Below are 14,791 nucleotides of genomic sequence, written 5' to 3'. Positions count from 1 at the left end.
AAAAGCAGGTTTAACTGGAGGGAGCAGAGTCTTCCATGGTTGAAGGGAGCCACAAGGTTGAATGGTGGTTGTGGCTGGCACTGGAGCATTTGATTTCTGAGCTCCTACAGTTTCTGTAGTTTGCATGTGAATAAAATGCTGCTGGATTTTGAGCAGCCTAGTGTCACTGTTGATTTTTGCTTTGAAAAAATAATCTAGAAGATGTGCAGATGTGTGAGTAAAGGATTCTCTGAGAATCAGTTGCAATCCCAGTGTTAATCTCCATGGACACCTATAGCCAAACCTGAATGTAACATATTAAGCACTGATTGCTACAATCTGGCTGGGGTCTGAGTCAGGCCAAAGGTAATCTGTATTTATTATCTGTTTGTCCTCATAGTTTATGAAATAATATTTGTACCTGGTTTCTGTTGTGTCTTTAAAATAAAGCTTTCATCGTTCACATCACTGTAGCATTCCTCTCTCTTGACCGCACTCAGACTAACACACTGGTCCTTTGGGTTCTCTACATGTTAGGCTATCCATAAGGGTTGCCTTGGGATCTCAGTGTCTTAAAGAGATTTTGGTAAAACTGCTTTATTTTTCACTACTTTATTTTCTTTCTCTCCCCAAGAGAATGCTAGAGAATAATCAAAGCAATCACATCATGTATTAAGTCCCTGATTATAAATTTTCCTCACCAATATTTTTCATTTTGCCTACCATGACCTCTTTCTGGAAAGGGTCATTTTTTCTTTTTCCCTTTCTTAATGATTCTTGGTAGCCCAGATGGGACTTATTTGTAGGGTATACTCAGCTGGGTTTCTATAACTTAAGATTCCAAATCTATGTGATTTTGGAAAATTGTCAAAAAACATGCACACACACAGTGAAGTGTTTTGAAATGATTCAATATATTAAATGTCTAATCCCAGATAATACATTGTCTGATTTCTTTTGTTTGTCAACCTAGAGCCAGAAAGCATCATAGAAATCATGTTAAGGGCAAATTTGTTACCCCAGAGGACCAAATATAATTATCCTTTGTAGTTAAGGAAGTATACCAACTACATTAAAGGCTAAAAACAACAAATAGCTTTACTGAACTTTCTTAATACTCTGTGGAGGGTTTGTCAAACTGCTTCCCCTTAATCCTGATTTGTAAAAAGCTGTAGGGAATTTGAACTCTTCAGGTTTTTCAATATATTTGATCTGTTTACATGAAGAACCAACTTACTCTCAGTTATGGGTTAGAATTTCTTAACAGAAATTACTTAATAGCTGAATAAACATCAACATCAAGGGCATAGAATGCAATCCAATTGGCATAATTTTTCAAATTTCTTTCAGTATTAATGAATTATATAAATAAACATGGAGAGTATTTTCTTTCCTTTTGATTAATGTTGGCTTTTACAATGGAAAAAGCATACACAAAGTCATTATTCAATAATTTTAATAAATAACGGTCTAAAAGAATAAAAACTATATGTATATTTATATGTGCTTAGTCACTCAGTCATGTCCGACTTTTTTGTGACCCCATGGACTGTAGCCTGCTAGGATCCTCTGTCCATGGGGATTCTTCAGGCAAGAAAACTGGAGTGGGTCGCCACACCCTCCTCCAGGGAGTCCTCCCAACCCAGGGATAGAACCCAGGCCTCCCACATTGTAAGTGAATTCTTTACCATCTGACCCACTAGGGAAGTCTATGTATATATAATTACATTTATTTATATATGTGAATTTAGGAAGCCATTATCAATTAGGTTCCTATAAGAGAAATATAGGGTTTCCCCGGTGGCTCAGATGGTGAAGAATCTGCTTGCAATGCAGGAGACCTGGGTTCGATCCCTGGGTTGGGAAGATCCCCTGGAGAAGGAAATGACAACCCACTCCAGCATTCTTGCCTGGAGAATCCCAGGGACAGAGGAGCCTGGTGGGCTGCCGTCTATGGGGTCACACAGAGTCGGACCCAAATGAAGCGACTTAGCAGTAGCAGCAGCAGCAATCTATTCTTAAATGTTTATGTAGTAATATAGCACTGGAGTAATGAGCAGACAAGAGTTCGGAGGCACCTTATAATGATGATTCTAGAAGTCTCCGTGTACTCCCTTAAACCTTTCAGATTCTCTGAAGCTCTGATTTTGACTGGCTCCTCTTATGCCCTTGATAAGACATACATAGGTTATAGATTCATGGTAGAGTTCTCATTCTACACAACACAATTTTTTTTTAATGTGAAGGAATATAAACTTCATCTGATAAGAAATCCTTTCAAAGACAAACAGTCAAAAGGAAAGAAAAATGTGTCAAATAGGCAGTAGCTATGACTGCATAAAGCATTGTTCATTTAAAGGCATTCTGGCAGAGTCAAAAAGCCTTCTGTAAAAGCTCTCAAAGACATAAAAATGATTTCTGAGACGTCTGAGTCAACCGTCCTGTACTTTTATCCAAATAAGAAAGAGAAGAAAATACAGAGACAGAGAAAGAAAGCCTAAGAAAGAAAACGACACTTTTATTTTGAACAGTTTCTTTTATTATTCTTTTTGTCACCTTTGCAACATTCCTGTTATTTTCTGTTCTTTTCATGGAGGACGTGAATTTATAAATCCAGATAATATGTAAAAGGATGAAGATCTCCATACTAATAGGATATCAGTGGCACTCATAGAGTTGATTCAAGGAAGAGAGAAACTATGGTACCACTAGCTGAGTATTACTTGGAACATCAGTGGTCTTGTCTGCTTAGGAATAGCTCTATTTTAAGTGAGCTGAGGCATTTGTATGAATGGCCTTCAGGAAAACCTATTCAAGCTGTAAATGAGAGGCCTAGAAGAAAACAATGCATATTGAAATTTGGGTAAGTCGGGAGGCATTTGATAAGACAAAATGTGGACAGACTCTAGTGAAACCTAAGGGGTTGTGCTATTTCCTGGGGCTAGTAATAGTAAGGCACTATTTGTACCTTTGGTTCAAAGGAGCAAGTTGTGGAAACCATTACCAAGGCGTGGAAAGAGGGCTCCCTGAGAAACACTGTGACTCCTCAAGTGATGCTCATCCAAAGCTTGCAGGAGGAAAGTGAGTACATAGATGTAAATCACCAGCCTCTCTCTATGCTTTACTCCAATTTCCTGCTATGCTCTCCTTCCTGAGCGAAAGCAGGGAGGCTTATTTGCATAGTCTGTATCGATCAGTGTCCCGATATGTATTGATCAGAGAGCAGGATAAAGAAATGTGGAAAACTGGGTCTAGACTAAAGGGCAAGTGTGAGATATCCAGCATGGTTAGAAATAATGGCAAGGAATAGAGGAGATGCCTTTCAGAAACAGAAGAGAAAGACATATTTTCCTGGGGAAAATGCAGGAGTGTAGAATGAATCCCAGAAAATCTTGCTTCTTTGGTTTTATTGTGACTGTTGTCACTGAGGAAATCAATTGTTTCATTTGAGTCCTTTTTTTCCCCTTTAAGTGGAAGGTACTTTGTGGAACACGTTGGACTAGAATAGCTGGGATTGGGGCCATATCAGATGCTTGTTCTGTTCAGTGTGGTAGGAAAGTCCCCAAGTTGTGGAAATATGTGTCCTCCCTAACTAAATTTTAAGAGCAAAGGCAGAATCAAAAATATATAAGAAATTTTATGTTTATCATGCAGGATTTTCAGGACTGTTTCAGTTATCTCTGGAGAAGGAAATGGCTACCCACTCCAGTATTCCTTCCTGGGAAATCCCATGGATAGAGGAGCCTGTTGGGCTATAGTCCATGGGGTCACAGAGTCAGACATGGCTGATCAACTTTCACTTCAGTTCTTCACTTCAGATATCTCTAGTTGTGTAGAAAATTAGCTGACAGGTGGTAGTTTAAAACAATAATTTTTATTTGTCATAGTTCTGAGTTGACTGGTCACTTGGGCAGTTCTTTTGCTCCACGTGGTAGAGTTGAAGTTGCTCATGTGGTTTGACCAACTCTGAGCTCAGCTTAAGCTGGAATGTACACAGTGGCCTCTTGTCCCCCATGGTCTCTTGCACTCTGGTAGTCTAACTTGTGTTTATAACATAACGTAGACTGGTTTATAAAAGGAACATTCCAAGAAGATAAGGCCCAAATTGCAAGTCTCTATTAAACCTCTGTTAACATCATATCTGACAATGACCTTGGTCAAAGAAAATTGTACAACCAAGCCCAGAAGCAGTGCAGGAAGGACTGTAGAAAGAGGGCATTGTTCACTGTGGATCATTGATGTGGGAGTCTAAAAAAGAAATATTTAAATGACATGATGTCTTTATACTGCAAATCTTATGAGTGCCAATAACTCTGATTTACATGGGATTTGCAAAAGTGAAAAGAAAAAAGGTTGAACTCATGTGTTCAAGTACTCTTCAGTGCCACAAATGAGACAGGTACTTTCAGAGAAGTGCTGTAATGGAAGCAGAAGTGTTTGGAGAAATCTGAAAATGGAGCCACAATTCTCAATCTAGGGTTTGGGATGATGGAAATGATTTTTTCTTACTTTCTTTTTCTGTGTCTTGAGGAAGAGCTAGCTTTTCGTGAGTATAGAAGGAATAAAATGAGGATAGTGCAGAAAGGTGATGAAAAACAATGTTGTAACATGATTGTTTTTCATGTGTTTTGGGAAGTGTGAGAAACTTTGTCTGAATAAAAAAGAGATTATATGGAGTGAACTGAAAATGACAAGGAAGATCAGTCTAGTTTTGAAAATGTTGGAGATGCCCAGCTTCTGTGACATATAAGACAAAGACACATCAAATGTCTGATAATGGAAGACAGTGTGAGATATGACATTTCCATTAAAGAATATCCAGATTCATCACATCAAATACCCATGGGCTATTCAGACAGAGCCAAGCTTTCAGATGTTGTGTTTGTGAGGAAGAGAGGTCAAATCTTAGCGGAGAGGAGCCAGTATTAAGGCTGGCTTAGGCCAGGCTTAATAGATTATTGCACTTTGGGTCTTATCTTCTTGGAATGTTCCATTTAGAAACCAGCCTACATTATGTAAAAGAAATATCTGTGCCAGATCAGAGAAATGAAGCAAAGGAGTCATACTAATCATGAAAACAGCTAATGGAACTCTATTATTACAAACTGGTGTGAATCATGGATGCAAGCTTAACCAGGGGCTTATCAGCTTCTTTTAAATGTTTCTAAAATTTAGGATCCTCATATTAATTTGGATTCAATGATACCTATTTTAGACAACTGCTTTAATAATTAAATCATGTATGCATTTATGCTAAGTCACTTCAGTCTTGTCCAACTCTTTGCCACTCTATGGACTGTAGCCCTCCAGTCTCCTCTGTCCATGGGATTCTCCAGAAAAGAAGTCATTCCCTTCTCCAGGGGATCTTTCCAACCCAGGGAAAAAAACCTGCATCTCTTATGTCTCCTGCATTGGCAGGTGGGTTATTTACCTTGGTGCCACCTGGGAAGCCCATAAGGTACAATGTATATAAAGTATTAATTGAACTGCTTACAGAATGCAGACAATTAATAAATGGTAGTGGCTGTTATTTTTATCTATATAATTTACTAAATACCTCATTAGACATTTTACTATCTTTAATTCTAACCTCCAGTAATACCCTAGAAAGTAAATATTATTTTTATTGTATATAAATGAGTCTTGGAGACATTAATTCCTTATCCAAATTCACAAGATGAGTCTGCAGAAAAATCCCCACTCAAAGTTAGGTTCTCTTAATTTACAAGGCTGGTCAGTCTTAGATTCTGCCATAATACTGATTGTATTGAAAAATGACAGTTTATTAAGTGTAAATTATCAGGTAAATATGAATGATTTCATCATTTCATCACCAGTTCTCTCTAATTGCTGGGTGTGTTTTTACCAAAGAAGACATCTTAAAGCTGGGATACAAGGCTTACAGAAAATATAGAGAGGACAGAGGGTTCTGGGCTTCCCAGGTGGCTCAGTGGGTCAAGAATCTGCCTGTATTGCAGGAGACACAGGAGATGTGAGTTCAATCCCTGAGTCAGGAAGAGCCCCTGGAGGTGGAAATGGCAACCTACTCCAGTATTATTGCCTGTGGAATCCCATTCACTGAGGAGGAGCCTGGCAGTCTACCGGGTTTGGGTCACAAAGAGTCAGACACGACTGAGTGATTGAGTGAGCATGCATGCATGGAGGGTCCTTGGATAAAGACCTTATTGCTTTTGAATATATTTTGTTTAGGATATCTGATAATTCCTTTTGGAAATTAATAGCATGCTTTTGTAAACATAAATCTGAATTAATGAGGAGCTCTTTAAAGAGAACACACAGAACAGATACAAAAGACCTTCACCACATGGGCAGGAACACTCCATAGGGTGAAGTTCATCTTATGTGATACTCAGTTGAACACTGCGGGGGTGAAGGTCAGTATTGGCCTCGACATGCTCCATGAGAAGTGTGGAGCTTGTGGGATGGCTTAGGGAAAGACAGACATCAAATACATACAGTCTTCTTTGGAGAATCCATCCCTACCTCTCCTTTCCCTTTCTTGATGTCTATCCCCAAGATAGTAACCCTGGCCCTGGTTTAAAGGATCCAAAGAAAGACATACATGACTGTATTATCATTTTCTGAAGCTTAGAAAGTGAGATATCAGGGCATGAAATGGTTTTCTCTTGCTAATGTCATAATGTTACTTCATACTCTGTGTTGTAATTGATTTTCATTGAATGCTTGGAATAACCTAGTGAGGAAATGCCTGTTACATCTCACCTATGTCTCTAAATATCTCCACTCTCTCACTTTTTATTCTTCAGCAGCACTGCTTTTCTTCAGGAAAAAACAAAAACAAAAAAAAAAAACAAAAAACCCAAGTGTATTCCTTCCTGAGGACCTTTGACCATACTGCTCTCTCTCCCTGGAAGCTCTTTTCCCAGTGTCTGTGAGGATAAGACTGTTCAGGTTGCAGCTCAAATGGCACCTCTCCTCCAAAGTTTTCCTTGGTGATTCACTTTAATGGAATCTCTCCAGTCTTACCCATAAACATTCTTTCAATTAGTCCTTTTGCAAATGTCTTCATCCTACAGATCACAGCCTGAAATTCATGCTGTTTAAATGATGTCTCTTTACCATTATTGTTGCTTCCCCATATTAGAAGGTTGGGTACATGGCATCAGAACCTTGCTTATCTTTCTCTTCTTAGTATTACTGGTATTTAGATGCCTGGGAACTTGACTCATGGTTGTGACCAGTGCATACTTGTTGCATAAAGGAGTGGATTTTCAATTTAGTTGCTAAGAAAAGAAGTGGGCCCATAATAAAGTTAGATGTGTTCCCATAGTTTGGGAAATTTTTCCAGTGAAGAACCAAATAATATATATCTGAGTCTTTGAGAGCTTTGTGGATTATGTTACAACTACTCAAAATTACCATTGTAACATGGCTGTATTCCAATAAAACTCTTACAAAAACAGACAACAGTCTATAGTTCCCCAAACTCTATTGTAGAATATAGAAATAAGGCCCTGATATTTGTGTATAAGCCATGAGTATGGGATCATCTTCAGATGTACTGGTAGCTGTGATAAATGTGTATGTGATGAGTCAAATTTTGTCCCATTTTCTTTTGCTCTATATCAAGTAGCCAAATATACACAGTATTTTAGGTTTAGGTAGCTTGTTTTATGAACTAGATTGGTGAATCAATAGGAGTATGATAACTTGTTTTCATAAATAAAACAATAAGTAAGTTAATCTCCTCTAAACAACATTTAAACAACCTACATTTGTCTTTATTTCTCTTTCATATGCTCTTATCCTAGCTACTGGGGCAGTTTTTAAATATGTTTTATTCCAAATATTATAGTTGAGAAGAATTATTTAAAATCATGTATAGATTATGGTTTAAAATCACAGCTTCAATAGAATAAGAACTAGAATATCAGCAGCATGTCATAAACTCAGCCTACACAATTTTTTCTTCACATAAGTAATTACTGTGTATTAATTTGTTTGTCTCCCTCTACCTGGCTTCATGTTTAAAAAAGAATTAAACCTAATAATGTTACAGAACACTATGAAATAATTGGGGAAATTATTTCACCTCATTAAATAACAGTGCTACACCAGCGGCTCAAGAAACACAAAGCTGCTGTAACATAATTTCTATCTTCTGCTTGAGTATATAAAAATAATGCAGAAAACAGTCATTGAAAATTCCAGAAAACAACAGTTTTGAATTTATTTCTTATTACCTATGAATTACATTGCAATATTGAAATTTGATTGAAATATTCATCAAATATTATCATTGAGTGAGATGATTGATAAAATTTAGCAAGTTAACCTATACACATTGATAATTCATGCTTCAGTATCTGCTGTTTCCAAAATTTTATGTAGGTATAATTTTGCTTTTCTTCAGAAAGACTATTATTCATCTTGGTGATCGATGACTGTGGATTTGGATGTCTCTCTGTCACACTGCTAAATGTTATCTTTGACACTGGCATGTTTATCTTTTATTTACACATTATAAATATGTCTTATTTTCTGAAATTCAAAGAATATGTCATTTGATCCTGTATATTATTCATATTTGGATGGGGAAATATTCCCTAGGTTTGGCCCTCAGGAAGATTGATTCTTTTAACTGAAAACCTGTTGTTTTGCCAAATAATTTTTTCATAGGTCCATTAAATAGTCCATTAAATGACAATAATTCATATGCATTTCAGTTAGGACTTAAATCTGCCAGATGGTTTATAGCACAGTTGACTTCAGCCATTTAGAATGTTATTCATAAACATTTGTCATCTTAAATCTTGTCATGAATCTCTTCCATGCAAGTGTTTTTCTTTGTAGGAAATCATTACATGTTGGTTAGTTACATGGCACTAATTCTTTATGAGCTACTTCTTCCTTCTACAAGCTCATTAGTTTTTCCTTTTTCCCTAAATAGATTTGCAGAATAAAGCCAAAAGTCTTTTAAAAAAGCACTGCCATGTAACCTTTGAGCTGGTTTTACACCACTTGTACTAAAATAATTAACTATGACCTCAAGAAAGCAGAGATTTAAGTGATAGAAATTAGATTTTTGAAAAAGTAAAATCCCATTTTTACTAAAAAAACTGCATAATTGTGTTAAATCCTTTATAAAAATGTGTCATTTAGAGAAAAATACATCTTCATATATGGAGCAACCGATGATCATATTCATGACATCAGTTAAACACTAAAATCTGAGGCTACTCTTAGATAAAGTGAATGTTCAGAATGTTAGCACCTGCAAATTCAGTCTCTGTGTTAGCATACATATTTAGTGTGTAAGTCAGTATTGTCAGTGAAATGAAATAAATTTTAATAGAAAATGCAGATTTGTTGATTATACATCAAGTAAATCTACTATCATAAAGTATGATTATTTATTAGAGTCCTGAGACAGAGTCCAAACATTAATGTAAGCAATGCTATATCATGTTAAATATGATAGCACACATAGAGCGTGTGCTTGGTCTGTTCATAGTCTAAACAGTATTTCCAAAGTCAGTGTATTTTAAGATGGATATTCCATATGTCTATTAAGGAAATGTTGAATGAATGAATAGAATATGTACCTGTAAAGGTTCAGAGACATATGCTTGAATGTAATATAAATATTATATTTATTTTAAAGTTGGAGTAGATAGCTCTATTAAAACCATGTAAAAATACTATATTTAGGGATGAGATAAAATACACTGTAATTATTTTTTGAAAGGATATTTGAAATTCAGTAACATTGCTATATATTGTTACAATTTTATTATGCATAAATGTGACCCAGGACCAAAGTTTATTTTTTAATTAAATTTTTTCTACTTTGAGATATTACTGTCATGTAATATATGTAAACTTAAGGTATACAGTGTGATGATTTAATGTATGTATAAATTGCAAAATAATTACCATAAGTTTAGTTAAAACCTACATCTCAAATGGAATCACTTTTAAAGTAATTGGATGTATAGTTCAATATATTGCAATAGTTCATCGAGAAATGGCTCACTAATTCATATAGCGAACCAAAAAAATAATTAATGCTTTTTCTACGTTAGCTATCAAAATGAGTTTTTTGTATCTAAAATGTGTTTATGTGTCCAAAGAAATTTCAAAAACAAAACATAAACTGAACATATGATATATTATTCACCCTTATGTCTAGACCCTTTTTCATGCATCTAGTTCAAAATACTTTAGATAGATTCCAGAACAATGTTAACAATTTCCAATATTCTGTGATATTTTCAGCAATATTGGGCTTAGACAGTTATATAAGCTTTAAAAATGGAGGTGTGTTAACATTCAATTCAGATTCTTTTTGTGGTAAGCAAATTTTCAGAACTCATAAAACAAAATAAAGGACTATCATATACTACAATGTATCCTCTGATCTTAAATCAGATACAAAGAAGTATTGTAAAAAGTCTCTACAGTGATTAAATATTTTTGTGGACATGTATACTCAATGGACATGGGTTTGGGTGGACTCTGGGAGTTGGTGATGGACAGAGAGGCCTGCGTGCTGTGGTTTGTGGGGTCGCAAAGAGTCGGACACAACTGAGCGACTGAAATGAACTGATATGTTACTGGAGATAACATTATTAAGTTATTTAAATAATTCACATGTTCATATGCAAGAATGCAAAAGTAATGTTAGGATATAAACAAATAGATGCATTTTAAACAACTTGCAAATAACAGATGCCTTTTTATTTACTTTTTATCCCATCTCCACAGAAGAATAATATATTTCCTGCATTTTTCATTTATCTAATGTGTTTAATCTCACTGCTTTTCTCTTCTATTATTGTGTCATGACACATGGGAGTTATTACTAAAACAGAGCTTATTTGAATTTATAATCTTCTACCCTCAAGAATTACTATATTCATAAGAGAAATTTGCAATGTATAAACACCCACCTTCTATTGTTCTCTATTTTACAGAAAGAGAGGTGCTAGGATTTGTAGTATATCCCTATACTGTACACAGCTTCATCATACCCCCACCAACTGTATAATATACAATTAATTGAAAGGAAAATATGATCAGGGAAATCATTCTCTTAATTTCCATTTCTGTTATTGGGCAAATTGTCTTATTCTATATCTCTTTAGAGACTCATTTCCATATAAGGGGGGGGAAGTAGATTAAAACACTTTCAGAAGAATTTCCAAATAAAGAGAAAGAAAAATACATTTATTATTCACTGGGGGAAAAAAACGTATGGAAAATAATTTTTCTGTGAAGTTTGTTTTTAAAGGTGAGGAGAAATATTTTCCAAAAGCAACCCTTCCCCAACTTGATCTAATAGCTCTTTGACCAGAACAGGATCTTGTGGGCACCCCTGACTTCAGGGGTGGGGGCTAGTGAATAGCTAACCTGTTCATGGAGATGGCCATTGGATGACACATAGAGAAATTTTGCTTAGTCAACTAGACAGCATGGTACTTCACATCTTGATTGACTCCAGCTCAAGCATCAAGTCAGTGTCTAAACACTCTTTCCTCCAGGACTTGTCTCTTAACCCTTTGATCTAGCAAGGGCCTCTGTTCTATGCTTCCATATTACATGAAACATTCTTATTCTGTCATAACATCTCTAACAGCAAATTTAAGAACTCATTTGTCAACATTTCACTAGATGCTAAGCACCTTGAAAAGATTGCTGTTGCTCAATACTAAAGAGCTAGAGTAATGCTCAAATTGAACATAAAACAATCATTGAAGACATGTTTCCCAGAAAAGAATGAGGGAACTGAAAATGAATGAACAGCTATTTAAAATACTTGGAACAACTTAGGAACTTACTCATTTTAGCTTCTTTCCTTTTTGCTCTATTTCTTTACCTTTTCAAATGTATAACACTTTGAAACATGAAAAAGATGAGATTTGAAGAACCTAAAAGAATTGTAAGTGGTATCTAGAGCATATTTATGCATACTCATGCTCAGTTGCTTTAGTTATGTCCAGTGATTTGCCATCCCATGGACTGTAGCCTGCCCAAACTCCTCTGCCCATAAGTTTTCCCAGGCAGGAATACTGAATTGGGTTTCCCTGCCCTCCCCCAGGGGATTTCCCAACCTAGAGATCAAACCCATGTCTCCTGCATTGCAGGAGGGTTCCTTGCCACTGATTCACCAAGGAACAGCTAAAGCATAATTTGCAGTAATTTGGATTCAGAATTCACTTTTTTTGAGTTCTAGTTTCAAATCTTACTTAAGAGGTAGTAGAGGTACCTAGCTTATAGTGTTGTTATAGAGAATAAATGAGATAATTCAAGTTAAATATTGATAAATATCCCTATACTAGATAAGCAATGAATATACATGAGGTCATTTTTTTTAGCTTTTAAGGCAACTCTCTACTAAAGTAGACCCAACAGTGTGAATGTACTGCTTGCCCTTTCATCATAATTATATTGACATTATTTATCTAATAAATCTGACTTTCTCTTTTCAACTTACAAAGATGAACAACTGAAGTGAGGGTGAACTCAGAAGAATTATGAAAGTTTTATCCTTAGTGGATCAAATTACAGAAGAATAAATCCTGATGATTAATCTATTCTTAGAGTTTTATACTTATTAATAACCTGAGCAAAGCAATTGAAAATCTGCTCATCAGTTTTGCCGATGATACTAAATTAGGCAAGGTTGTTAATGACTCTGAAAGTGAGAAGTGTGGTTTTAAATGAATTTGAAAAATTGTAAATGAGTATTCTTTGCCAAAAGCTCAAATAAATAATACATTCATGATGACTTTATTTATTTATTTATTTTAGGACCAGAAAGCAGAATGAACATAGATCATGGGAATATTAGCCAGACGAAAGCACAGAAGAATGGAATGAAAGACAAAGGTAGGTAGAAGAGTAAAAATGTGAGTTAGCATTTTTTTCTTTTTCAAAAAAAAAGTTTTAATAATGAAGTTCAAAATTGTGTTGAATACACATTTTCCTAGAAATTTTTACATCATTATTTTGAATTTGCTGAATTTCATCACATTACCTCACTTAGTAGATCTGAAAATGTTAAAAACTTTCTCTTACCTTAGCAACTAACCAATATGCATGAGTTGAATACACTCTTACTACCTTAAATTACTCAGTCTCTTGAAAAATGACTTCACCTGCTGCTGTCTTTTTCTTCCTCCGTTCTGTTGAAAGTACTCTTGCTAACATCATTTATGCCCTCAATAAAGAAACCTTTTCATCATTTACTGTATTTGTTCATCTCTTGAATAAATATTAAACTCATTTGGCTGTATTATGACCCAGCTGTTATACAGAGGCTGTGTTTTAAGGATGAGTTTCTCGTGATAATAGACATTGTGTTTCTGACAGGTTGAAGCTCAAAGGCGTAGATTTTCCATGGTATTGTACAACTCTCTAAAGAGCACTTTGGTAATTTAGAAGGTATTATTGTCATTACAGTGATTGGGGAGTACTGTTGGCCAGGAGTGGAAGGGCGCCCAGGGCATTGTAGAGCACAGAATAATGCTTCCTGTCATTCAGTTGTTATAACCTAAGCTTAAGCTTAAATACCCTACTGGACATTCATGTGCAGCGGTTTGTGAAAAACAAACAAAACCCTCTTCAAATCATGAACCTAGAAGCTCACTCTTTTACCACATAAGCACAAAAAATGTTTCAGGATACACTAAATTTCCATATATTATACTAATTCTGCCTCTGGGGAAGCAGTTCAGGCTTTTTCTAGCTTTGGGGTGGAAGGGGATGCCTTCAGTCTCCTACCTTGAGGGAATGTCCGGGGTTGAGACATGTTGTGTTAGGAGCATTTTTTTTTTTTCCCTAATAGTTGGTTAGTTCAAATTTTATTGAGGAAGAATTAGGATTCAAAAATTGTCCGTGTCCTCAAGGTGCTCACTGTCAAGTATGGGACACAGACGGGGGAAGTGCTAGGATGGAGTACACACACACAGAGAACTGTGGGAGCCCTGCAGGGATGGGGGGGGCAAAGTGTGGTAGACGTGTCAGAGGGCCCCATGAAGGCAGAGGAAGTTAGGCTTTGGCTGAAACCTGGTGGTTTCAGTGTAGGAAGGCAGGAAGGCCCGATGGAACCCTGTGTGCAAAGACAGGAGAGAATGCAGTGTTTTCAGGCCCATGGTGGTCCTGGGGTGAGTATAAAGCAGTTAAGAAATGGATATACCTTTTGATAGAAAGAAAGAATGGATATTGACTCTGCATCTACTAATTACTTTACATCATGATTGACTCTTTAATCCGCTTTTGCATTTCCTGAGGAACTATTTGTAATCTGTTTTTTCGAGTCCTCTCTGTGCTACTTATGGAATTATTATCAGACCTGTCACTGATGAAACACATTAGGAAAAGTTATTAGGAGAACACATTCGAAACAGTCTGAATTTGTAGTTGTGACACGTCTGGTGATTCTACATTGAGGTGCAAGCAACTGGCTACTTTATTATATATTCTGATTAATCCATCCCAAGCATTTATTTAGTGAAATATGTATTATTTTATTATAAAATTCTTTGTGATTTCATAATAGTATTTATATGATTACATTAATTTGAATGATGGTTGTGTAAGTCATACCATCTTTAATATGATTTTATAAATGCATAGAATTGTACAGAGTACTTGTTATTATAAAAGATTTTGTTGAAGCTGAGTGTCAAGGCTATAGGTTAAGATAATGCTATTTTGAGCAGTGTTGTTACTGGAGACCCTCTAAAGGAAAGATCATCCCTGTCAATCAGTAAGGGATCCCCATTTAGGAACTCTTCTCTGGAAGACGAACATTAGACAGAAGTAA

Source organism: Odocoileus virginianus, chromosome 11 (genome assembly GCF_023699985.2).
Source record: "Odocoileus virginianus isolate 20LAN1187 ecotype Illinois chromosome 11, Ovbor_1.2, whole genome shotgun sequence".
Lineage (NCBI taxonomy): Eukaryota > Metazoa > Chordata > Mammalia > Artiodactyla > Cervidae > Odocoileus > Odocoileus virginianus.
Note: the sequence above shows the minus strand (reverse complement) of the source record.